Genomic DNA, 24,593 nt, shown 5'->3' with positions numbered 1-24,593 from the left:
CACATATATAACTCCAAAAAATATACATATTCCCATACACATAGCCCTCTCCAAATACACATATTCCCATATATGTAACCCACCAAATATATATATATATATATAGATATATATATATATAATATATATATATATTCCCACATGTACAGATAAATCCCCAAATACATATTTATTCCCATGTATATAAACCCCAAATACATACAACCCCTGCCTACATCATACATCCATAAAATACCCCCAAATAAATAACCATGGCCACTGCCCAGCACACAGCTGGGAAGCCCAGGGGAGATGGATGGGCAGAAGAATCAGCCTTGGGGCTGGAGGGGCCAAGAGGGAGGCGCAGATTGCGGAGGGGAAGAGCCCTGACCGCAATCTCTCCTTCCCCTTTTTTCATGTTTCCTCTAGCAACGGGCTCGGGGCTGCAAACATTTGGATGCCAAACCTGAACTTCCCCACCTCGGGCTCCCAACCCAGCCCGCTGCTCCTGTGCCAGGTGCTCATGGACTCCCACCCCAAAGTAGGGAGACCCTAGACCCCATTTCCCAGAGCTGTGCCGTGTCAGTCTCAGGGAGTCCCAACAACAGCAAAGAGCAGGCAAAATGAAAAAAAAAGAAAGAGAAACAAGAAGAAAAAGGACTTTCTCCATTTTTCTCCATTTCTCCAGTCCACGAAACTAAAGCACCCAGCCAGGGCCCAGCCTTCAGTTTGCAGCAGCCACTGGGAATATCCCCAAGGTTTAATTAGACCTGTTGAGCCTTTTCCAGTTCCAGTTTTCCTTTCCTCTGGCTTGACACCAAGAGGTGTGAAGGAACAAACTGGGAGAGATCTCACTCCAAGCAGGAGCACCAGGCAGGACAGATAAGCACAGTGAGGAGCCCCAGCTCCCAACCATCCAGTGGTGCCAGAGTCCCAGCAGCACAGCACCAGGGGCTCTGGAAAGGGGGACAGGAGGAGGAAATCCACCTCCAGTGGCACGGAGGTGCCCAGCAGGACACTGCAGAGATGAGCAGCGACCAAGAACGATGGCACCAGCCAGCTGTGCCAGGGGCACATGCAGAGCACGACCACCTCCACTGAGCTCCTCCAAACCCCATGAGGGATGGCATGAGGGCACCCCAGATCAAGGCAGGGTAGGAATTGTCGAGGATCCCACCCCTGCTCCACCAGGTCACTCTGCATGGCACCAACAGGGTCCCAGCATGGCAGCAAATGCAGCCCTGGATGCGGGCAGGGGAAGGTCAGAGCAGCACAGCTGTCACTGCAAGTGTTGCAACAGCGGCTGCTGGCCCTGCAAGGACCACGGGGACATGAGGGGGCGTCGGGGGGGTGGCACAAGTGCAGCCGTTGGAGCCACCGAGTTTCGCTCTGGCTGGCTGAGTTCCCCTTGGGCAGCAGAGATGCAGAACTGAAACCTGCAGCTGTGTGGCCGTGGGGGCGGCCGGAGGTGCAGCGGGGCTGGGGACCGGCACGGCACCCGGGGCAGGGCCACGCGCCGCCACGCCAGTGACCAAAGGCTGCTGGGGACCAGGGCCAGCAGGACACCAGAGGCAGACAGGGGTTTCTCTGGCTCACAGCGCCCTTCTTGCTCCTGCCCTCTCTGCACAGCTGGGCCACTCAGCTCCCTGCAGCTGGCACATCTGAGGGGAGCAGAAATACCCTGGGCGTGCAGGTACCCGCAGCTGGGCAGGCTCCAGCTGCCATGTCCCTGCTCCAGGAGCCTGCCAGGGGCTGACACTGCTGCAGGACAGTGCAATCCCAGTCCACTGGGCAAGTACTGGGCAACATGGAGTGGTCGCAGCACCAGCAGCACCTCCTAATGCAGGGAAACTGAGGCACAGAGAGGGGATGTGAACCACAGAGCTGGATACACGAGCATCTCCCAAACCCCAATTTCCTCCCCCTGAGCAAGATGCTCACCTCCTTGTCCCAGCCTGCTGACACAGCAGCACAAGGAAGACCCCAAAACTGACCCCAGAACCCCCAGGGACATCATGGGGGCTCCTATAAGAGGATAGGGACAGCAAGATGTGGGTGCCCCATACCCCACGGGTGAGGGCTTGCCCTCACCCCGGTGACAGTGACAATACTTCAGGCCACATTGCCACCTGCTGGCACCAGCCCTGGGGGCTGAGAGCGCTGGCACCTTCCCTGATGGGGACAGCAAGTGGCTCTGTGCTGGGTATCAGGTCTGGGCCCATGTCCATGTTTGGGTACAAGAGCCACTGCCATACCCAGCTGGAGCAGCCCCTCCTCACTTTCCTGAACTCGTTTTATCCAACTTTATGGCAAGCTGGGACAGTCCATGTGCAACCCAAACCCATCCCAGAGGTGCTGAGAGGGGCTGTGGGTGCTCCCACCCTGCTCACATTCCCTGCACTCTCCTGAGCTCCAGTGAAAGTGCTGCTCCAGGAGCACAGGAGACTTCACAGCAGCAGGGAAAGCTGCTCCAGAACTGCAGTTCCAGCTCCTGCTGGCATCTCCAAGGCAGAGGTAAAGCAGAGATGGCACCATCAACTGTTTTGCCACCCAGACTCCCTGCAAACCTTCCTGATGCCCCAACAATCTCTCCTGTGTGCTGCTGCCTCTCCCCAGAGGCCACAGATCCAATTCCCACCTGTCTCTCAGGCCATACTCTTCCTCCTGTCCCATGGGGGGAACAGATCCTCTGCCACTGCTCTGTAGCCATCCACATCCCTCATCCCCACAAACCCCACCCAAGGCATGGGGAGTGGAAATCCCACCTGCACACGCCTGACACACACCAACAATTCATCCCTGACACTCTGTGGCTACTGACTAACACGGCCCTCCATGGGTTACACAATCAGTGCTGGAGGAAAATCAACACAGAGTGTGGCTCTCAACAGACATGGAGAGCCACTGTCCCCAGAGGGCAGCAGGTCTGGGACGCCCTCGGCACAAGGAGCAGGTGGGTGACGCTGGAAGGGACCCCACCCACAATCTCAGCCCAGCACACCTGTGCACACACCAGCACCAATGGCCTCATCACAGGCAGGGCTCACATGTCTGCAGCACTGATGTGCATCCACGTGAGCAGCTCGTGGAAGGCACCAGGAGCTGCTCTGTGCATGCCCAGCATGGGCAAAGCACACTGAGCCCTGGCAAGCAGGTGCCAGCTCCTCTCACCTCCCACTTTGGGAAGATCCTGCATGGGACAGGTCTCCAAGGACCCCACAGGAGCTGGCCCAGGCAGACCCAGCACTTCTCCCTCCCAGAGCATGGGAACCTGGCTCTCTCTGGGTGTCTCCAACCTCGCCGGTGTCGAGGCCAGCTCAGCCCCAGCTCTGGCTCTGCCAGACAGGTCCAAACTCCAGGGCCACGGGGTGAGGTGTGGCCGAGCAGTGTGGGCTGAGCCAGGTGGGGGAGACAATCACCACCACTAAGAGCAAAGCCCAGGCCCCTCATGGCCTCGCTCTGCCATCACCTGAGTCAGGAGCCACCAACCATGGGGACCTTCTTCATTGCCACAGCCTGGGCAGGTGGCTCAGGGTACCAGCGGTCACTCGGCCTGGCCTCTCCCCATGGAAACCAAACAAACACGAGCACCCGTGTCCAAAACTTCCAGCCCATCCACCTCCCTGCTCTGACAGGTGGTAGCAGCTCCTGAGACACCTCTCAGCTGCAACTGGCTGACATGCTGGGCTGGCAGAGGGCTTTCCCAGCCTGGGCTGCCAGATGAGCCCCCAAATCCCTTCCAACAGCACTGCAAAGGCAGAAGGAGGAGGTGGGCACATGTGAGGTAGGGGGAACCAGAAAAACCTCCACCTATCCCTTGCTGCTGTTCCCCATCCCAACCCAGCCCTGCAGCCTTGCTGGAGGCTGAGAGCTTTTTGTAAGCTGTCTGTAAGGGCAACCTGCAAACCACTGAAGAGAGCTCCTTGTGGGGAGGAGAGGGGCTGCTGTCAAACACCAGCACTGGCAGGCTCACACTCCATCCTGGGCTGTGCTGCAGCCCCTCTGGTGTGTCCAGAGTGGAGCCAGCCATGGCCAGGGCTCTGCCTCCAGCACCCCTTAACAGCCCCTCCTGCACCCTGCCAGCAGTGCCAGCCATGGGCAGCAGCTGCAGCAGAGAAAGCCCTGCAAGCAGCTGGAAAATCACCTGGCACAGACCCCATTTGAGCCAGAGCCAGGGCTGCTCAGCCTTGGGGAGCAGAAAGGGTGCTCACCCCCAGGCAGCGTGCAACCCTGACGCCTCACACACACTCACAGTCCCATGGCTGAGCACAGATCTTTGCAGGGCTGCATCCAGAAGAGCAGGTGTCACATCCTGGTGGAGCAAGGCTTTGCCACCCAGCTGCCTCTGAAAACCCAGCAGGGAAAAACCCTGAGCCAGAGACAAAATCATCCTCAGGGTTACCCAAATCTCCCAGTTCAAGCCCCAGCTCCCTTCACATCCTTGGCAAATCTCTGTGGGGAAGGTGCTTACTCCCCAAACTTCAGATCCACTACTTAAATAAAAAACAAAAACCCACAAAAAACCCTAAAAAACAACAACAAAAAAAGATTAAAATATTTCTCCCCAGCGAGGTGCAGAGAAACACACATTCGGTGCCGTCGTCAGCAACTCCTACACCACCCCCCACGTACTCCACTGCAAGGGGGGAGCAGAAGGGGGTTCACAGGCACCTACACTGAAAAAATAAATGAGATTTCTGCCTAATTTGGTTAATCAGGCAACTGAGCAGCATGGATCCACAGGAGAATGTCCTGTGCTCCCCCCATGGGGCAATAAAACCTCCATGGCCAGTGCGAGCATCACCTTCCTCTGACAGTTCCAAATCCCAAATCCTGTTCCCAGTTTGAGCAGTTTGAGCATACTGGTAACAGCAAATGCAAAATACAAATAAAAATAAAAGTAAAAGAAAATATAACATAGGAAATAAAATAAAATAAAATAAAAATAAAATAAAAGATACGAAAATTAAAATAAAATAAATAGAAAAATAAAATAAAATAAAATAAATAAAGAAAATGAAAATACAATAAAATAAGATAAATTAACAAGTTAATAAAGGGTTTATCAAGTCTTGTCTTGGAATCACAGAAAAACTCATGGGGCTGTCAAAGGGGACCAGGACCCCCAGCACCCTCGGTTTTGCTTCTTCCCCAGGGAAGGGGAAGGGAAGGGAAGGGGAAGGGAAGGGGTAAGGGAAGGGGAGAAGGGACGGGGAAGGGAGGGAAGGAAGAAGGGAAGGGAGAAGGGAGGGAAGGGAAGGGAAGGAAGGGAATGGGGAAGGGAACGGGAAGGGAAGGGAAGGCAGCGGAAGGGAAGGGAAGGGAAGGGACGGGAAGGGAAGGGAAGGGAAGGACGGAGGGAAGGGAAGGGAAGGGAAGGGAAGGGAAAAGGGAGACAGGGACGGGAAGGGAAGGGAAGGAGGGAAGGAAGGGAAGGGAAGGGAAGGGAAGGAAGGGAAGGGAAGGAAGGAAGGGAAGGGAAGGGAAGGGAAGGAAGGGAAGGAAGGGAAGGAAGGGAAGGGAAGGGAAGGAAGGGAAGGGAAGGGAAGAGGAAGGAAGGGAAGGAAGGGACAGGGAAGGAGGAAGGAAGGGAAGGAAGGGAAGGGAAGGGAAGGGAAGGGAAGGGAAGGGAAGGGAAGGGAAGGGAAGGGAAGGGAAGGGAAGGGAAGGGAAGGGAAGGGAAGGGAAGCAGCTCACTGGCCCAGAAGCCAATTACAACAAATGGAAAGTGTTTTGCTTTTTAATCTCCTGATTTTTTTAGCTAATCTCTCCTTTGGAAAGGGACAATTGGCTCAGCAGCAGGATGCTGCCAGGGGGATACAGCACATGTGGAGTCCCAGCTGGTATGGAAACTCAAGTCCTTGCTCTCCAATCCTGCCCTTTTGGGGTGGATTTATCCTGTTTTTTTCGCAGAACAACTGTACAGGGGCAATGAAACAACAGCAAAACTTTGGGAAACTTCTGACCAGGGGATTTTGCTGTGTTTCTGTCTCTTTTCTGAAGAGGGCAGTTTTCTCTTTTCAAAATACTCTTTTCACTTTGAGTTTTTCACCAGTTTGCACAGGAGGATTTGGAGGTGGGAAAACCCTTCCATGCCAATGCAGGCCCTTCTGCTTCTGTGGGCTTTGCTCTCCTTGGAAGAAAAGCCAAGTCCTACTCCTCACCTGCCCAGAGATCGTGTAATCACAGAATTACAGAATCATTTCAGTTGGAAAAGACCTTTAAGGTCAAGAAGATGATCCTTTTCCTGCTGCAAAGGAAGTTCCATTCTGGGGAAGTTCACAAAAATGAGAAGTTTTAGAACTGAAAAGGACCACACACACCCAAAAATGTGTTTGTTTCCTTCTCCAGTCCTGGGCAAGACCTCCACAGGATCCAGCAGAAGGGGAAAACCAGACCCAGCAGTCCAGGAGAAGACAGGACCCTCCTCATCCACCACTACTGGACAGGACACTGGAGCTGGGAACCAGCTGGAACCTCTTCACCCACCCAGACTCTCCCAAGCACGTGGAGAGCCAGAGGAGGGAGGAGGCCGTTGGATGCCATCCCCAGAGCCCATAAATTACAGCAGGGAACAGTTGCATTTGCCCTATTTCTTATCTGCTTGGAAATTGCACTGCTTTCCCAGCTGCAAAGGCAGCTCTGTTCCCAAGAATTTCAGCAAAGCCATGACCTCTTTCCAGGATTGTACAGTATATGGTGGCGGGGAGCCAGGGCTAATTATAGGCACAGGAAAAGGGGAGAGAGGCATTTGGAAAAGCTCTACCTTCCCAGCCACAGGGAGTGGGGCAGCACAGCCACAGCCAAGCCCTGACAGGAGCACCCCAAAGGGCTGCAAAACCCAGGCAAGGAGAGTGAATCCCAGGGATCCAGTCCTCCTGGACTTCACTATCCTCATTCTCTGGAAAGGTGAGGAAAGATAGAAAGATGATGGGAAGATGAAAGCCAGCATAAATCTTATCTCACAATACTTCACAATTCCAAGGCGCTCTGGTGGAGAGGGGAAGCCCCTCAGGGGGAGCAGGACAGGTACAGCACCACCCCAGCCCCAGCCAGAACCAGTCTGTCAGTCCCACACCCAGAATCTGAGCAGCAGGGTTCCCTGCACAGACCCCATCTCCTGAAGGTGAACGATGCCACAAGCCCCTCACTGTGCCCTCGTGCCCCAGCACTGCCCAAAACACGGCCTGCAGAGCTGCTCCCCAATGTGGAGGCAAATAAACGTGCATTAATTTACATCAGCCAAGGCTCTCGGGCAAAGCCACGTGCAGGCTTAGAGCCAAGTTCACTGTCACTCACTGAGCAATGTCACAGGAGCCACCTCCCTCCCTCGACCCACAGCAGAAGTGGACAAGGACGTGGTGACACACGTGCCCACGAGACCTTCCAGCAGGGAGGAGGCCGGGCAGCAAAGTACAAAACAGGCAGCAACTCTTTTAACCACCAGGCTCCTCTTCAGAGCCACATTTCTGCACGAAACAAAACCTGGGGAAGGTAAAAATCCCACCTAATGTTTTCTTTGAGGAAGGAAAAAGAAAAGGCAGGAACCTTCTCGCTCGCCGCAATGGTTTTCATTTTCCACCAAATTAACTCGAGCCTCGACTCTGGCTGCCGGCAGATCCCCTCCTGCCTGCTCACTGCCTGTGTGCTTGTGGGAATGTGTGGGTGTGTGGGTTTTGTTTTGCTTTCTGCACCGCTCTGCAGACCATCTCCTGCTCTGGGCCAGCGCAGCCTGCACGGCTCAGCCCAGCTCCATCACCCAGCAGGGTGGACATCCCACTTCTCCAGCTACTCTCCTCCTCCAAGGACTTCCAGAAATCTGAACACCGATTGGCTTGACCACACCATCACAAAAAAACTTCATTTCCTCTCAAACCACGACACATGGCCTGCAGGTATCCCAGCCCTCAGGGTGCTGCAGGGCTGTTGTCATTGCCAGCCACCCTGAGACGGTCCCTGTGTGGAGGGGAAGGTGCCAAGGCTGAGACAGGGGACAGCACCAGCGCAGCCTGCCAGCAGGAGAGCAGCTCTCACTGAAGGAAGGAATCTGCCTGCCCATGCTGGGTCCAACTGATGCCCTTCTCTAACACTGCCGTGGCAGTGGGAAGGGGGAATCAGTGCACACCCTGCTCCTGGTGATCCCTTGGAATCACCTCCTGCCAGCTTCCAGGATAACAACCCCAGCTAAAACCCTGCCCTTGGTGCCCGGTCCCAGCACTGCAGGTGCTCCCAGAAACAACTACAGACTGACAAAGCCTTGGTACAAACCAAAAGCAGCACTTTCTACATGACACCCCCCCTCCCCAGCTCCAAGACTCCTGATGGGCACATCAAGGAACGGATGGGAAGGCAAACAGAAGCAGAAACAAAGCTCACACCAAAGACCAGCGCCCGGCACCACCCAGCACCCACCCCACCTCAGCAGCAGCACAGAGCACAGGCACCCATCCCCACGGAGCTGAGCCCACCTGGCTGGTGCTGCTGGCACATCCTGGTGGAGCACGTGGCCTCGGCAGGGCCAAGGCAGCCCCTTCCCACCCAGCTCGGCGGGCGCCACCACGCACGGCTCAGCCCTAACGGGATAACAAGCTCACAATGAGATCCTAATGAAGGATTAGCGAAATACAGTTTAAAGAGATTAAGGCTGGGTGCAGCACTGAAACTTTTTTATTTATTTATTTTTTCTCCTGAGAGCCCAGCAGAGGTGAGACACAGATTACAGCCGACACGGATGGAGCTGGCATTCGCCGCTGGCTCCAGCCACTCGGGATGGTTTTCGCATCGCATTCATGCAAAGAGGGGCCAGGGCTGTAAAAAGGATGGAGGAACGCACAAAAAACGGCTCGTGGCGCCTGCAAGCCCTGCCCAAGGCGCTTCACATCCAGCCAGAGGCTTCCTTCATCTCTCCCCTCCCACATCAGTCCCTTCCCATCTGCATCCCAGCTGCGCCCGATGCTCTCAGTCCCGTTCATAATGACTCTTGATGTTATCCGCCCAAGCCGGAGCCTTCCAAGGAGCCCCGGGGAAGCAGGTACTCAGCTCTCATTCAGGGAAAGTTATTAATAGTAATTTCTTGGCTCTGCACAAACAGAGCAAGAAGTCAGCCCTGGCCTGGGAGAGCTTGGCGTGACTGCCAGCCCCACGTGCTCCGAAAGGTCAGGAGTCTGGTTCGCCCCCAAATCAAACGAGGATGTTTAAAATAGAAGGCAACACATCTGGGGTTGCTTTTTGGCTTGTTTTGACCACTCATATTTTTTTCTTCAACCACCAACACCACATATTTTCTCCTTCTGAGAAAGGGCAACGTGACTGTCGCCCCATCACAGGCACCTAGGAGTGGGAATTTGCTAAGCCAGTCCCAAGAGTGCTAATGCCCAGGGGGAAATGGGTGAGCAAGGCTGGTGCTGGGGGACAGCCCTGTCCCACGAGCAGGGGGGCAACTGCTCAAACCCACCCCTCATTTCAGCCAAGTCCTCAAAAGCCATGCGACAAGAGGGAGGTGGGGAGCTGAGAAACATCCCTGTTGAGAGACTACAAAACAAATCAAATGAAGATGTTTGGAGCAGGTCCAGATGTTTATTAGTGACGCACATGGAGGTATAAATAATTATCCGGTAGGAATTTTGTTCACAGGCAGCTCTCCCTTATCTAATCAGATCTCAGCGCGACATGGCCCCGGCCTCCCCCTGCTGAAAAAGTCTTGAGAAAACCAGATGCAAAATAAAACAACCTCACTAGGGGCACCAATTTAATCCCATTAATCATTGGATACTGGGAGCAGAGCTGCCAGCACTCAGATCTCATCCAGGCACAGCTTAAGGGAGGATATTTTCCTCCAGCAAGAGCACTGGCAGAGGGTCAGATCCTGCATGAGGGTGCAGAGAGGGGCCAGGACCCGAACCCTCACACCCTGCCCCATGCCCAGCACCAGGCACGGATTAAGTGGCATCTGTGGGGACAGGAGCCACCGTGGCACTGGCTGGGCCCCTCCACACCAGAGCAAGGAGCTGCACAAGCTCACGCCTGTAAGAAACCAACTGCTTAAAATATAACTGGCCAACAAACCCCTCCCTTGTCCGGCTGCGTGGTACCGACCGGCCTCTCCACGCCCGGACACTGCAATTACCTAAAAATAAATGGACCACAAACCTCAAGAGGCCAAATGGCTGCGGGGGATGAGGACAGCAGGGAACGTGCCCTAGCAGCACCGAGCTGGCTGGAGGGAGCAGCAGCCATGAGCAGCTCTCAGGCACCACCACGAAGCCCAAGCCAAAGGGTTCACATGCAACCAAAAAACAGGTAGAAAAAAGGCTTTAATTGCTCAAAAAGCACCACCTGAGCTGATTTTTCCTGGCCCTTAGCATCACCTAGCCCATGGGAGGTGCTGGCCCACTGAGCTGCACCACCACCCCCCACATCAGCAGCCCCTAACCCTGCCAACCCCCCCAGCACTGGAAAGGCCAGCATTTCCAATGGTTTTCCAAAAATTTAACCAACCCAACCCACCAGAGGAGAGGCTGCAGAGGGTTTTGCAGTGGCCAGAGAGGAGCAGTGTTGGAAACTTACTGCAGGAAATTGACCGCTCGGCTCCAGCTCCTTGTCCCTACTGGTGGGAAAGTCTATAAATCTCTAATAAAGAAAAAAAAATCCCCTCCCGTTTTATTCCTTCTCTCTCCCCCCTTCCAAAGGATTGCGAAACTGAGAGGGCAGCCAGGGCTTGGATTCGCAGCATTTCTGAGTTCCTACAGAGTCTGGGCTCCCTGCCACCAGCAACAGCGGCTCTGGGGGTGTGGAAAAAGGGAGGAAAAAAAAAATAAAAAGAAGAAGAGGAGTAAAAAAAAATATATATATAAAAAGTCCGGTTTATTTTGGGGGATGAGAGAGAAAGCTTGCACTGCACAAAGCAGGGTGGAGGGGGAGCGAGGCTCTGGCACTCCTGCAGGCACCACGCGTTGGGAATCAAAAAGGTTTGGTTGAAACACCTCAGTACTGGGTGGGAACCCTGAGCTTGCAGAGGATGCTCATTCCCAGAGTGTATGTGGGCAATAAGCAGGCTCACAGAGAGGGAGGCAGCACCCCCCAGAGCAGCTGGACCCCCTGGAGGGCACCCATGGGTGCCAGTGGCAGCTCTGCCCTGCCCTGCCCTGACGCAGCCCCGGGCGCTCTGAGGGGAATTACTGAAGACAGGCTGGAAGAAAAGCCTGCTCCAGCCGTGACCCAGATTCCCCTCCAGCCTGATCCCTCACTGAAGTCATAATCCTTGGAGGGCTTCTGGTCTTTTTTTTTTTTTAAATACATCCCTGAGCGTTGCCATGGTGACGAGGGGGATGCTATAATTTCAGCATTATAGACTTCAGCGCGAGAACAGGAGGGAGAAGGTGGTGGAAATATGGATGAGCTGCACTGGTAATGCATTTTTAGGGAAAAAAAGAATTTAAAAAAAAAGAAAAGAACCAAGACAGCACCTTTGCTTGGGCAGCAGAGGCTGGAGGAGCAGCGCCATGTCACAGCTGAAGGGATGCAGGGGATCATGGAATCATGGAATGGTTTGGGTGGGAAAGGACCATAAAGATGTTCTCATTCCAACCCCTGCCACGGTCAGGGACACCTTCCACTAGACCAGGTCGCTCCAAGCCTTGTCTAACCTGGCCTTTGGAACTTCCAGGGATGGGGTAACCTAGGCAACCTCTGCCAGGGTCTTACCACCCTCAGAGGGAGGAAATTCTTCCCCATATCCCACCTAACCCTGCCTTCTGTCAGTGTGAATCCATTATCCCCTTGTCCTGTCACTCCATGCCCTTGTCCAAAGTCATCTCCAGCTCACTTGAAGCCCTTTAGGCACTGGAAAGGGCCCTAAGGTTCACTTGGAGCCTTCTCTTCCCTGGAATGGGGACCTGCTCCTGTGCCTTGGCCAGAGTACCCACTTTGGGGCATTGCTGACACAGAGCTTCCCTGGGCATGGGCACTCCAGACCCCACAGGGCTTTGGGGGATGCAGGCTGCCACCCTGCCAGGAGGCAGTGACAAGTCCTAAATGTCCCAGAAAACCTTGTGGAACCCAAGGTGCCCCTGAGCAGGACCACCCTGTTGGGGGGGGGCCTTAGCCCAGCCCTCCACAGCTCAGCACGCAGCCAATGCCAAAACTTTGCAAAGCAGCAGCTCCAAAAGAGCTGCCCTCCCTTTTTACCTCTATTTCCTACCACTTTTCCTTTCCACCTGCAGGTCCCAAGGTATCCCATTGTGAGCAGCACGCGGGAGACCCTGTGCTCCTGTCCAGCGCTCTGTTGGAATAAAACCCACCACTGCCCGTGTTTTTGACAGGCCATGAGACACCTCTGGGTGCTCTTAAGGTCACACCACCTTGGTTCAGCCCTAGAGAGCCCCTGGGCTGATGTCTGTGAGTTTTCAGGCTGCTAGGTGACCTGTGACCCCACAGGAGGGATGAACCAGGAACCTGATGGCTTCAGCCCCCCGCAGACCCCAGGGAGCTCGAGCTCTCCTGTGGCCCAGAAATAGCAAAACTGTATGAACAGAAGCCCAACCAGTTTTAGCCACGTTTCCACCCCGCTGGCAGCCCCACTGCCAGGCACTGAACCGGCACCTGCTGTGACGAAAAATTTCCGAAAGAAGCACAAATAAAAATAAAACCATACACAAACACCTCTGCCCAAACCCCGACCAACGGCCCATGACCCCATCACAAGAGAGACGAGCTGCCAGGGACTCATGGGGTCCCAAAGGAAGCCACACTGCCCCTGGGGATGCCAGGTCCACACCACACACCAGTGGGGAGGTGAGAAAAAGCTCTGGTCTGGGGCATGGCACTTGGCACTGCATCCTCTGGCCATGTAGCCTGCATCCCTCAGCCTCTCTGAGAGGTGGGGGAGAGATCCTGACCACAAAACCCAGGTGGCCAGTGTCAGGGACACTGAGATATCACTGCCTCAGTCCTGCACTGAGCCCTGGTGCCTGGGCACAGCTCAGTGAGGATCCTCGAAGGGCAGCGTGAGGCTGGGACAAAAGGGTCTCCTGAGCTCCAAAAGCCTAAATAAAACCACAGCCCATCACTGCAAAAGTGGGAACTCCAGTGCGGGGGGACAGCAGGTGCCAAGGACCCCCCAGCAGGACTCAAGGTGCACAGCAGGTGCCAAGGACCCCCCAGCAGGACTCAAGGTGCACAGCAGGTGCCAAGGACCTCCCAGCAGGACTCAAGGTGCTTGTTCCTTGCTGCAAAAAATCTTGTAGAACCTCGGTGGAAAAAATATCGCAACTGTTTTGTTTCCGTGCCCGAAGAGGAGCCAAACACCCAAACTACCACCTTCAGCATCTGACCTGTCAGGCCTTGGGCCATCAGGGCACTTTCAGCAGTGCCCCGAGCTCCAAATTTAGCCTCAGAGGTATTTATCTCTGAGAAGCTAAAACCAAAGCTTCATTTGCATAACAAAAAGACCCCGATGCTCGGTGCAAGTGCTGCTGGCAGGGCAGAGGACATGCAAAGCAGCCTCTCTCTCCAAGCAAAGGCGCTGAAGGTCACCCAGGCAGATGCTGAGCTCACCGTGGCTGGTCCTCTCCCCTGGAAAGGACAAGGCAAGAGCATCTTCCCATAAGGAAAGCATCTTCCTAACCTTCCCACTTCCACCTCGTCCAGTTGGAGCAGCTCTCTCCAGTACAAAGGCAGCTGTGAAATCCTGCTCGCTAAAGGACACACTCACATCTGGCCCTAAAGCTGAAAGACCTGAGGGCAACTACCAGGACTTTTCCAAATTCTCTCAGTCTGTGCTGAGAGCTGGGCTCACCATTTTCCTCTCCTGGGTGCCAGTGGCTGGCACGAGGACAGGCGGCTTTGTCCCCTCCAGAGCAAAGCCCATGGGAAGCAGGAGGATCCCAGCCTTTGGCCTTTCTCCAGCAGCTCCCACGACCCCCGGGAGCCCCGAGGAGCCCCGAGGAACTCACCCCACCAGGACCCCCACCCCTCCCACGGGAGCAGGCACAGCAGCTCCGTGCTCAGCTGTCGGACACCAGGTCAGCACCTGCTGTCACGCCGTGCCGGCGTGCCCGCAGCTCAACCCAGCACCTGTCCCGCTGTTTTGGGACAAAGTCCCTCCAGGAACTGGCGCCACCCGACCATCTCCTTATCTCACACCGACTGAATCCCCTCCTGCCCTGTCATCCTCACAGCTCACTCAAAGCTCATCTGTGCCAAACCCCAGGGCGCCACACCGAACCCAAGAAAGCATCGCTGCACCCCAGGCCGCTCCAAGAGCCAGATGTTCACCTCTCCCCCCACAAGGAAATGCCAGCTCTGGGGAGAGGATTGATGGAGGAGCAAGAAGCAGCCACCAGCTGCCGCAGGAAGAGGCCTTGGCTGCCTTCACCACCAGCATCTTGCTCCAACCATTTGTTCTGCTTCTATTTTCGAAAGCGCCGGGGCTCAGCGCTCGGCAGATCCCAGCCTCCCTCCCAGCCTCCCCACCGCCGAGCAAGGTGACAGATTTCTGCTAAGAGGCAGCGCAGGCTCCACTCCCCATCTTGGCAGAGCATCCATGCAGGACTGGGGATATTTTTGAGCGAGCGAGCCGAGAGGTGCGAGTTTTCCCGGTGGCTCGTTGCCGGCGCGTGGGAAGGACGGCCGTGGAGTCAGGGAAGGTTGAGGATGGATACGTGATTGATCCCTGTGCTTCAAAGCCTGGAGATGGGGCGTCAAATCCTCCTCATCTCATGCAAAGCCAGACGTCCAGTGGCACATGGAGCTCTCTGGGAGAGCATCACCCAAGGGATGAGGCTGAGATAAGGCCTGAGTTTGGCTGCATCCCGACCCCCTGAGCCCTTCCCAGAGCCCCCACGCTGGTGCATGCTCTCAGAGGAGAGCTGGCATGCACACGCTGTCCATGAGATCCCACATGCTGCTCCTCACTGAAATACTCCATGGAAAACTGCCCCACACCCAGGTAAGCCCTGCCTTCACCCAACCCTTCCACATCCTGTTCCAGTTATTGAAATAAATTTGCTGCTATCACAGGGTTTTCCTAGCGGCAGAGACAAGTCTCCAGGGAACAAGTGGTTTACCCCCTGGGACAAACCCAAGGGTTGGAATGAGATGATTTTTAAGGTCCCTTCCCACCTAAACCATTCCATGAGTCTGTGATAACTGTGCCTAGAGGCACCTCCTCACCTCCATGACCTCCCCAGTGGTGCCAGCACCAGAAACACGTGGTGACACACAAACACCTTCCTTTCCCCCATGGCTCTTCCAGCAAATTCTGAACCAGTCCAAGCACCACATGTCAGGCTCTGTGTCCGACAGAGCCAAAGCCAGAGCTCCTGCAGGAATTCCCAGCAGGAGGAGGGTGCTTGTGGCAGAGCCAGGCTGCAGCAACACCAGGATTTTCACAAACTGTGAGGTCTTCAGCCACCCCAACCTGCCACCCATCATCGAGCCGAGCAGCTCCAGGGTGCCCACCCAGAGGAGGTGTCACGGGTGCCACAGGACACTGTAGCCCAGGGATGGACACCATGCCCAGCCACTGGCATTCAGACAAAGTGGCTGCTCCCCCCAGGGCTGGCAGCTCACTCAGATGCCAGCAAGAAGCCTGGGTGGGTACCAGCTCCATGGGGACATTTGTCACGATATTTGGACAAAGCACGACAGCTCAGCCCTCACCTGTAGTTACACAAACACACAGCCACTCTGCCTCTGTATACCCAAAATGGGTGAAAACCACTCATTTCTGGCTGTCCCAGAAGGTCCTTCCCCATGGATGCCACCAAGCACCCATGCCTGGAGCCCAATCCCTGCCATTCCCTGCCCCAGACCCTCAGTTATCTCCTGCTCCCAGCACTGAGCACAGCAGCTGCAGGGCAGGACAGTCTTGGTGACTGCCTGTGCAAAATAAAAAAAGCCTGGTCAGTCAAAATAATTTGTCCACATTCTTTATTGTAATTTTTTTCTTCCCTGCCAGTGGAAACTCCTGCTCCGGCACCATGTCTCAAGGTTACTGCTAGGGGTGGGGGAGGATTTCAGGTTTTACAACTGAAAAATTCCAGACAGAAACCCAGAAATGTTGCCAGTCTTTTACTGAACAGAAGTTCTTTATCCAATTAATTTACTTAACTTCTATTTTTTTTTACACTTGATGTAGCAGGTTTAAGCAAACTCCTGCCCCTCAGATTTTGTCTGTTTCGATAGAAAATTCTCACTGATGCCATGAACATTTCCAATTCTCAATTTCCTTTTTAAGGAAAACCAAACCAGATGAATCTGACCCCACATATTTTCCCCACCTGCACGACATGGGATGTGTTCCTGGGTATGGCGCCTAGCAATTTTTCCCCGAAGCCTTCCAAAAATCAGAAAGGAAAAATTTAAGAGTAAAAAGAAAAATTTCATCTTCAAAATAAGAAGAGAAAAAAGATGCTTTCGAAAAGGATGGAGGAAAGTCACTTTGTTCCAAAAGGCACTTCCATTTAAAAAAGATGAAAACTTCCAAGCAGGGCTATTTATAACCACTGCTTATATCCATCAATAAAACCTTGCACCTGAAGCTCCAGAGCAGGTACCCCCAGGCCAACAGTCCCAGCTCCCCCGGGGCCATGAGCTGCAGGATCCATCACACAGTAGATGCTGATAATCCCCCTATGGCAGAAGGAGGAAGAGAGGAGAAGGAGAAATCCCACTAGAAATCCTAAGAAGATCCTTTGGCAGCCCTGGGGTGGGCTCGGATCAAGGACCTGGCCCCACAGGCAGGTGCCACTTCCCAAATCTCATTACTACTTTTTGGGGATGGAAAAAAAGGTAAAAAAATAATTTGGGAGCCACGGATTTGTCCTGCCTCCTTCCAAAAAAAAAAAAAAGGCTGATGCAACAGCAGTGCTGCAGTGGGAGGTCACCCTTCCCCAGAGCCCCCAGCTCCCAACCCATGCCCCAAGCACCCCAGCTGGGGGGGCTGCAGGCACCTCCTCCTGGAAGCGGTTTGGGGTTTGTGCCGGACGCTTGCAGCAAGCTGTTTGAAGCTCTGGAAAGAGAAACCATTCCTTCTCCTCCTCCTCTTCCTCCCTGCCCAGAAATAGGTCACTTAATTACCCCCTTTCCAACCCCAACCACCACTGACTCAGGACAGGAGGTGGGAGCGCCAGCAGCAGCCCAGAGCCACCGTGCTCGGCTTTGACCTTGAGTCATTGTGCCAGCAGCACTGGGCTGACAGGGCACAGCCAGCACAGATGGCAGGGGCTCAGCTGCCCACCTCTGCATTCCAACTCCTGCTGGTCACTCACAGCAAGGAGGGTCAGGCTGGGGTGCTGCTCACCCCCTTCACACACAGCCACGGGCAGGGCCGTTGCTGTCTCCAGGAGAACCAAGGGCTGATGGCAATCTGGGAAATCCTACATGTCCTGCTCAGCCCCAGCACGGCCCAGTCCGGCTGCCTCGGTGTGGGACACCACGGTGGCTCCTGGGTGGTGGCTGGAGCCTGGCACATCCCAGCACAGGCACCATCCTGTCCTTCCAGCTTGTCCTCACCATGCAGCAGGACACACAGCACAAGAGCAGCAGCACACACCTGCTCTGCTGGGGACTGGAGGGGCACGGAGCCATCTGAAGTCCCACTAGGCAACATGGCAGTACCCAGCACTGGGAACAGGCCCCAGCAGCTGCTCCAGCATTCCAGCAGTCAACCACAACCAGGGCATCTCACCATGAGCAGAGCCCTCTGGTTGACACTGATGCCCACCTCGTGTCATTGCCTTCTTTTCTATAGAGGAAGGTGCTCACCTATGGCTAAGAAGCAGCCTGGGAATCACGGAGCAGCTGCCGTGTCTCTCCAGCCACACAAAAACAGGCCAAGTTTCCCCAAAAAAATGTTCCCATGCAGCTCAGAGACCCAAGTCCCCCATCTTCTGAGTCCCCATTTAAGAGAAAGCAGACCTAGATCCACCTCCCCAAAATAAATCACTCCAAACTGGAGTATTTATCAAACCTTTGCTCTTCACATGGGCACTTTTTTAGGATTTTTTAAAGGATGCGGGCTCTTGTCTGTTTTGCAAGCAGTGGGGAGCTACAGTGGGGAGACACCAAGAGTGAGGGGAAAAGAAAAATTAAAGAAGAACCACAAGCAAAGCAAAGTGGAGTGCAAGATGCAAACCGACAGATCCGGGGAGGCAGAGCTGCTGGCAGGCAGACGGCGAGATCCATCTTGAAAGCAAAAGCAAACTGCTGCTCACACAGGCAGAGGGAAAAACCTAGAGGTCTTCAGCACTGCCTGAGCTCTGATCAAACAAAGTGATTAACAAATCTCAGCTTTTTATTGAAAGCTTCTCTGATTAGAGGAAAAAAGGAAAGGAAAAAACAAAACCAAACCTCTGAGAGTCACATCGAGTGAAGTCCCAGACAGTGCTGGGGGGAGGTGAGGGGGTGATGCACCCCACAGTCCTGCTGGCACAAGGGGAAGGCAAGCACAGCCAGGGGCACCCAGCGCTCACCCCGTGCCACACGGTGCTGTGCCTCCCCAGCCTTCCTCCTCCTCCCCTTCCTCCTCCTCACTCTGCTCTCTGCTCAGCAGCAGAGCCGAACCTTCCCGGGAGCAGCACTGTCATCTACAATAGAGTCACCTCTGAACCCGGGACGGCTCAGCCGCCAGGAACTGCCAAAATAGCGATAAAAATAAGAAAGAGCCCCTGGCCTGAGGAGTTCACCCTCCGAACAGATGGGACGGCGGCGGGGTGAGGCAGGGTGATATTTTTAGCTCTGCTTGCAGATGGGGAAGTCCGGCACAGCATCGACACGGCAGCCCCACCGCCGCCTGTGCAGCTCACCGTGCCTTGGGTCACCTCCATGTGCACTCCCGGGCATTAACAGGATTTAATGGGATGCTGCCTGCTCACTTCCTGAGCCTCAGGCACCACCTTACAGGCCAGCTCACACCATCACAGCTCCACATGGCATCTCACCACCACTGCTGGGGGCACCCAGTGGGGCAGAGGTGATCCGGGGCAGCGGAGTCAATGTCAGCAACCAACCCACACCCCGCTGCCTCTTTCCCCTTCACTCCCAAAAAGGCCACATCCCTGCAATCCATCACAGAGGAGATGCCACGCAGCACCCCATGGTGGGTTCCTCCCAGCACACTCCAGGCGATGCCAACCTGACCCTGGCATGCACTCTGGCTTGGAAAAAAAAAGGGAAAACCAATTTCTGCCCCTCACCACAGAGGCTTTTTTAGGTTCAAATGACTCGCCCAGGGTGTTAGATGCATAGCTCATAGCTGAGCCCTCCACACCTAGCTGAAGCCCTCCTGCTCCTTCGGGATGTGCCAAGCAGCATCTCCCCCCACCCACACAGCCATCCTTCCCTGGTGAGCCAGGGCCTGCACCAGCAGTGACACCTCCCTGCCGGGCAGCTCCAGCACACGGCAGCTGGGTCCCGCTCCCGTACTTTTCGTCCGACACTTTCGGCTTTGTTCTCCTTCTCACAAAGCCGCAGTGAGACTGCCCTGGCAGCACGAAGGGACCTTGAAGTGGATGCAGTTTATGACCATATTTAGGCTCCTTTATGTTGCCAGAGTCACAGTAAAGGGCTGCAGCATTAAATGAGACTCAGACCCCACTTGTTTCACTTGGCAGCCTGGGAAAAATCCACCCCGGGTGACTCCAGCACCGTCCATGCCTCCGCCCTGCCCACTTGGGGACAGCACAAAATAGCAACAGCCCTTTCCAGCTCTGCAGTTGCACTTCCCAAGAGGAGCCAGGAGCCCCATACCACTGAGGAGGGGGGAATTAAACACCTTAACCACCTCCCCCTTCCAAGAACACCACCAAAGCATGGGGAAGCAAAGGGACGTGCCCAAGGTCACCTACTGCCAAAGCCACCACTTCCCAAGGTCCCAAGAGCCCCTAATCAGGACTCACACACAGGGATGTGACCACTCAGCACGAGGAGCCCCCGAGCCGGTTTGTGCTGGGGGAGAGCCTGGGCAGGAGTCGAAACCCCTGAGCCACCTGACACGAGAACTAATGTCCCTTCAGAGCTAATGCCCCTTCAACATGAGCACGTTAAATCCCTGCTGTGGCGGAGGCACCAGCGAAACCCGAGCGGTGCCCCCACCGCTGCTGCTGCTGCGGGGACATCGGCCACCTGCTCGGAGCCAGCACAAGTGCAGATGCCTCAGCTCGGCAGAGCCGCGACAACTGCAGGGGCTGAAGGGCAAGGTGGGAGTGGAAAAGAGGATCCATGAGGCCCATCCACAGGTCTGTGACCTTCCGGAGCCCGTTCCAGTGATCCTGAGGGCAGGGCGAGCAGCTTGCTTTGGAGCTCCAAAGAGACAGGGGCAGCTCAGTGCTCCTATGCCAGGGCCACCTGCACCGAATCAGCTCAGGGAAGGAAAGGACATAATGAGAATAACCCCCACCTACACCCAAAACCTGCACCCCTGGCCTGGTGAGTGTCCCTGTCACACTGAGGCTGGCACAGCCCCTTCCCCATCAGCAGCAGGACTTCAGGCTGGATGTCCTGGGACAGTGGTTTTGAAAACACCCACTTTGGCAAAGCAATGCCAGCCCAAAAACCCATACACGGCCACGCAGTGCGGGAGAAGGGGCTTTGGAGGGACAGGATCAGGCCTTCCCGGGGTGGGGGCAGGCAGAGCTGAAGTGCCAGGGGAATTTGCAGCAGCACAGGTGTCACTGTCCCTGCCCAGACCCCTGCACACAGCAAGGGGGAGTCACTAGCCAAAACCGCGTGGCAGCTCCGACACTTGTGGAGGATTAGGAGGAGGGGACAGCCCAGCTGGTGGCCGTGCAGAGCGGGGGGTGCCATGGGGCTCCACGGGTGCAGGGGTAAAAGCTGTGTGTGTGGTACAACTGATCATGCTGCTCTTTTGCTTGAGAAGAGGAAAGGCAAATAAATAAAAGAATAAAAACCAACGACAAAGCCAAAGGGGTTTGGGAGCTGCAGGGAAGGGATAAGCTGCAGTCGAACGGCGTCACAGATGCCGAACAGCCGCAGATGCCGGACGCCCTGTCAGCGCATCCCCGCTCAGCATCGCCGGTCCCTCCGGCCAAGGAAGCGCTCGGCACCGCGGGGAGGCCGCGGCAGCAGTGACGCGGTTCGGCCCCACACGACACCCTGCTCGGGCCGCTGTGGGATGGAGCCGAGGCGCTGAGCCCCCCCGGACAAACAATCCCAGCTGTCGGCTCCGGAGCCGGCGCACGGCCAAGGCATGGACGCTCCAGGACTCGATTTACCGCCGGCTCTCCCAAAATCTGCTCTTGCCAATCAAACCGCAGCCCCCACCAGCACCCGGAGCCGAGCCGGCGGGTCCCCCCACAGTTCCTGTGTCATCACCCTATGTCCTGCCAGGGACGGCACCCCCCAACCCCCGAAATCCGCCGGGCCCTGCTTCTCCCTGCGTCCTGCCAGGCCGCAGCGGGTCCCACTCGGGGTGGACGCAGTGTCGCGGGTGGGCTCGTGCTCTGTCACCGCGGGGGTCCCACGGGGACATTGCCCAGCGCCCCGCAGCGGGGTGGGGACCCCCAGCGCTGCCCCCACCCCACCGGCAGCACCCAGCGGGACCATCCCCGTCTGCCGCACCCGGCACCCGCATCCCCCCGTGTCCCGCACCCCCGCGTGTCCCGCGTCCCTCCGCGTCCCGCGCCGCCCTCACCTGTCCCCGCAGCGCCCAGGCCGAGCCGCCACCTCTTCCTCCCGCTCCCTCCTTCACCTCTGCACCATTTTGGTGACGGTTTGTTTTGAAGCCGAGGGGGGAGGAGGGAGGAGGGGGGCGCGGGGGAAGGATGTGCCGCTGCCGCCGCCGCCGCCGCCGCCGCCGCTGCTCCCGCCCCCGCCCATCCCCGCGCCTCGGGGCGGCTCCGTGCGGCGCGGGGGTCGGGGGGGTCCCTCCGCTCCGCTCCCCCCACCCCAAACAGCGCCGGGCGGAGCGGGGCTCCGCGCCCCCCCAAGGCCGCCCGGGGAAGGAGGGGGGGGGGGGGGCCGTTCTCGGAAGTAAGCGCCAGAAATCGCGAAACGTGAAAAGAAATAAAAAATAATTTAAAATAACAATTAGAAGGAGGAGAGGAAAAAAAAAAAGCCGACGGCGAAGAAGCGCGAGAGCGGGAGGAACCCACCTGAGCGGGGCGCGGACCGGCCGCTGCCGGGGCTGCGGCGGAGCCGGCGGGGAGCGACCATGGCCGGGCCCGGCCCAGCGTCAGGGGCGGCGGCGGCGGCGCGGGCGGCCAATGGCCGCGGCGGGGGGGAGCGAGCGGGGCCGGGGGGGACGGGGTGGGACCGGGGCCGAGGGGGGCTGAGCCGGGGGGGAACCGAGGCCTAGCGGGGCCGGGCCGGGGCCGAGTCAGCCCGACGGTGCGCTGAGCCGGGCACGGGGAATCGCAGCCGGCGGCGGGGTGTGCTGGGCCCGGAGCTCCCCTCGGCCGCCCTCAGGGGCTGGCCTGGCCCCACTCGTGTTTCCCGGGCTGGGCAGGAGCGTCCGGCCTAGCCCTGCGGCCACAGCGGCTGCCCCGGGGTGATGGGGGCACGGTGGGCTCTGCACCAGCTCTCGTGGGGGATTGGGCTCAGGACAGCGGGTCGGTGGGGTCCAGGTGTCCCTGAAGCTACACAGGTGCCATCAGCTGCCCGTGAAGGTGCCAGCTGTGCCGCAGCATGCTGGATACAGCGCTCAGAGGCAGTGGAAGGTGCCAGCTGTGTGTCCGGCACCGGCACGGAGACCTCGTGGGTATGATGCTGTCCGCTGTGCCCGGACACAGCCCAGGGCTGCTCCTGCCTCTGGTATCCTCACTGCACTGGGTTCCTCCCAGCCCTCACCCGGCCCTTCCCGCAGCGCCAGACCCTCAGCCGAGCACATAGCACGGGCTCCCTGTGCTCCTCGGCAGCCCAGACCCTGCTCCAAGCCGGAGCAGAACGTGCCCAGCTCCTAAAGTAGCTGCAAGCCAGATAAACCGCTCTGTGCTACCCGCAAGAAACCCAACAGGTCAAACAAAGACTCCCCCCTCTGGGCCAGGACAGTCTGGGGCTGTGAATTTGGGCAGGAACCTGGTTTTTTGGGGGTTGGGTAACTCGTTCTGTTCCTGTCTCGCCACCATGTCCAGTGCTGCTTATCCACAGCCTCAGAGCAGTGTCGGTGGTGGGCACAAGCATCCTTGAGGCTGGGGGGATGCAGACCACCCACCTACACCCCAGGTCTGCACTGGTGAGAGCTGGTGATCCCACTGGCTGAGCTCTCCCACTGCTGGGAATGCTGGAGGAGTGCCATATGGCAGGGCTGGGGGTCGGCGTGGGGCACAGGCTGTCCTTTCCCAGGCATGGCGGGCCTGGGCAGGCTCCCACGTGCCACACAAAGCAGTAAAAATAAAAATCAGGCCAGTGTGGAACTGTTTCTGGAAGAAAATGACCGGTGCCAGAGGTCAGAGCCTTCACAGTAAATGTTTCATGGGTTCCCCTGACTGGCAGAATGCAGCCCACCTTCCATACTGGTGACACGGAGCCAGCATGACTCTGGTGCGGCTCCAGTGCTCCATAAAAACACTGAGCGATGGTTCTGTCACGTACAAAGCCACTGTCCCAGCTCACGGGGGGCTAGAGGGCAGTGACAGGGATGTCCCAGCCCTGTTGGGTCACATTCAGCTGGATCACTGAGAATGTGCCAGGCATGGGGACAGAGTCGTGTTTTCACCCAGATGATGCCCATAGCCAGTAATGCAGCAGCACGTGGTGCGCTGGCCTCCAAAACACAGGGCACTGCACAGTCCCAAAACACCCAATTTCCTCCCCAGAGGCCTGGGGTGACCCGGGATGGGGCTGGGGTGTGCTCCCACCACAACTGCCAGGGCCGGCTCTGCCCTGAGCCCCATGCCAGGCCAGGAGGGCAGGGAGAAGTTCCCCGATGCCGGTGACTCAGCTGAGGGGGTTGTTTTGCAACACGCTGGGTGTGGGAGGCTCCTGGTGTGTGGAAAGTAGGTGGCAAATGATCCAAATGATCCAAGGTGTGTGGTGAGCTCAGGGCCTGGTGGGCACGGAGCAGCCCTGGGGGTGATGGACCTGCACCCCGAGCTGGGGCAGGGGTCCCACTGCAGGGCTTTCAGTGGGTGCTGGAGGCCGGGTGGTAACTCTGGGATCAGCTTTCCCTGGGTCCGGTGCCTTCCTCACATTGATCTGGGACAAGGACAGCAAAGGCACAAGGGTGAGAGGCCACTGTGGTCTCAGGAGAGAGGCCGGATCTGACCGAGCATCACTGGTGGCATGGCCACCCCTCTGACTCAGTGACACAGTTTCCTGCTGGCTCCTTCCCCCATCTCAATATGTATTTCTAGTGGACTTTTCAATGTGTTTGGCTTTTTGGGGCTGTTTGTTGTCAGTTAGCTATTTTATTATATTTATTGTTAGAAATAAGGCTATTTTTAGGACGCTGTTGGTTTAGATAGAGATGGGATTAGTCATCTCACCAAGAGCTGTTTGCAGTCTCTCCTCAAGGATTCTCTGGGGTTTGTTTTCCAATCAACTGAGATCATGTATCCAAAGATATAAAAAATAAAAATAGTCAGAATAACATGCAGCAGCCGCGCTCTGGTGCCTCTCCATGAGTTACAGGATGAAAACGAGGGAAGGATCCAACC

The 24,593-nt window shown here is 56.4% G+C and overlaps 1 protein-coding gene across 8 annotated transcripts in view; it reads right to left on the bottom strand.

Annotated features, from left to right (window-relative positions):
• Positions 1 to 22,168, bottom strand: part of MEF2D (myocyte enhancer factor 2D) — an 83,580-nt gene extending 61,412 nt beyond the window's left edge. For 3 of the 8 annotated variants that reach the window (XR_007780014.1, XM_050984710.1, XM_050984721.1), the window contains exon 1: positions 21,632 to 21,766. The gene's annotated coding sequence lies outside the window, so the exon portion shown is untranslated. Of the gene's footprint in view, positions 1 to 10,128; positions 10,278 to 10,545; positions 10,689 to 21,631; positions 21,768 to 22,091 lie in introns of those variants that run through there. The other 5 variants (XM_050984711.1, XM_050984722.1, XM_050984719.1 and 2 more) reach the window with 5 other exon arrangements.
• Between the last annotated feature and the right edge of the window lie 2,425 nt (positions 22,169 to 24,593).

This window comes from Serinus canaria, chromosome 25 (genome assembly GCF_022539315.1).
Source record: "Serinus canaria isolate serCan28SL12 chromosome 25, serCan2020, whole genome shotgun sequence".
NCBI lineage: Eukaryota > Metazoa > Chordata > Aves > Passeriformes > Fringillidae > Serinus > Serinus canaria.
This window is presented reverse-complemented; position numbering and strand designations above follow the sequence as displayed.